The following is a 2,101-nucleotide window of genomic DNA, read 5'->3' as shown; positions in this document are numbered from 1 at the left end:
AGTTTACATATATACAATGACATAATGCAATTGACAAGTAAGTTTGATTTTTGTGATAAACAATATCTTAAGATAATGGCTACAATTATGACTGATGGCAGTATACCAGGACGTGCCAGATTTCTAGGACTTGGCTATAATTTCTGAATTGCTTATTTTAATGACCTACATGTCACATCAATGTGATCCGAAAGGTTAAATATTTTATTTCATGATGTTTCCCATACAACTTAATGTATCAAGTCCAGATAGATGAGTGCTTCTTATATTTTCTTTACTTCAGAGTTGGATTTGGGCAAGTTGTTACAAATGGCAAAATGCTAAAAACACTTGATGAAACAGGATCATGGGTAATTGTGCAACAGTTCTTAGATTTCTGTTCAACTGAAGTGGCAATTAAGATTTCCAAGGCAAGTAAAGTTAAATCATTAAAAAAAGAACAACTTAGTTATTTGAATATATAAATCTATACAGATAAACTAAAAGCACTTGTCAATGGGTATACACTTCAAGAAACACGTGTGATTTCAACAAGCCTCCCTGGTGATTCGGATACATGTTAGGTATTGAAAATCAAGGATGTAAAGTAGAAATTTGGCGCTTTGTACAAGGCGAACCTAAATTTTTACCATTCCCTTGAAGTTGTAGGATTGTATGACTGAAGAACATAGAGTAAGGAACTGTGGTTGCCTGAGACATGCCTCAGGTACTTTTAGGGTGGACGCTAGCTTTCATGAGCTCGGGTACAAGCAATGCTCAGTATAGAAGCGTAGCATAGAGTTTGAGAGAGTATTCTCCAACCACTGCCTGAACTCTAGCACTATCATGGGACCCTGAGCATCACTGCCTTTGTTAGCATTAGGAGGCAACAGTTTCTGAAGCTAATGTTACCTACAGTGTAAAATAAAGCCATGGAAGCCACAAGTAACTTTGCACTCCCTGTTTGTCAGCCGGCATAAACCCAAGTAAGAAGGTGTGGAGGAGACAGACAAAATAATGGCCAACAGACTGGTTCAGAGGCATACAGGAGGCACCCTTTTGGAAATGATCAGAAATAACGAGAAAAACTGTTTTGTGGGGAGTAGCAAATAGGAAAACCAAGTGTAATAAAGCATTGCATAGTTTTGCTTGAGCTCGTAGGAGTCTCACAGTCACTTAAAACATGATGGAGTAAACCACTGTCTTTGGTGTCTCCAGCTAATAGGCACTTCAAAGGTGTGTGTGTGTGTGTGTGTGTGTGTGTGTGTGTGTGGCAAGGGAATAGTCAAGTTTTAGGAAAAAGGTGATGGAAAAGAATGTCAACTGTGACCATCAGTTTTGAAAGTAAGGATTGACACACTGTTGGTTATAACATTGCTCATTACCAGGCAGAAGTGAGTGTAATGTTTTCAGTGTCCACCTGTTGATGCTCTGTGACCACCGTCTGGTGGGATAAGGGGAAAGAGACTTCTGCCCTTCACTTGAGGGTCGAGGATGAGAATCTAATTAGAATGTGGGCTTTTGTTGGCGGCATGAGAGGCAGTATGGTGTTGTAATTAGGATCTGGTTTAGGGATCCATATAGATCTGGCATTAAAGCTCGATACCAGTGTAACCTTCACATGACTTTGAATGTTGCACTTCTCTTTGAACTTCAGGTTCCTCATTTGTAAAGTGGAGGTAATCCTAGACTTGACCCATAGGATAAGATAATTGCTATTGTTGGGCGCCTGGGTGGCTCAGTTGGTTAAGCGTCCCAACTTCGGCTCAGGTCAGGATCTCACAGCTCGTGGGTTCGAGCCCCATGTCGAGCTCTGTGCTGATTAGCTCAGAGCCTGGAGCCTGTTTAAGATTCTGTGTCTTCCTCTCTATCTCTGCCCCTCCCCTGCTCACACTCTGTCTGTGTCTCAAAAATAAACATTAAAAATATTAAAAATTGCTATTGTTATCTCCAACCAGTTTGATGTTTGAGTTTTGGGAGGAAATTTAGGAAGGTTCCTGGTTACTGTAGAGGGAAAAATTAGGAACTACTGTTGACGAATGCTGAGCTACAAAGAAATGACAGCTGGAAAAAATCTGGAATGCCAGCCAGGAGAAGTTTCTGAGCACAAAAGATTGAGTGA

Source organism: Panthera tigris, chromosome D1 (assembly GCF_018350195.1).
Source record: "Panthera tigris isolate Pti1 chromosome D1, P.tigris_Pti1_mat1.1, whole genome shotgun sequence".
Lineage (NCBI taxonomy): Eukaryota > Metazoa > Chordata > Mammalia > Carnivora > Felidae > Panthera > Panthera tigris.
The sequence above is the reverse complement of the archived record's forward strand: the minus strand, read 5'-3'. Positions refer to the sequence as shown.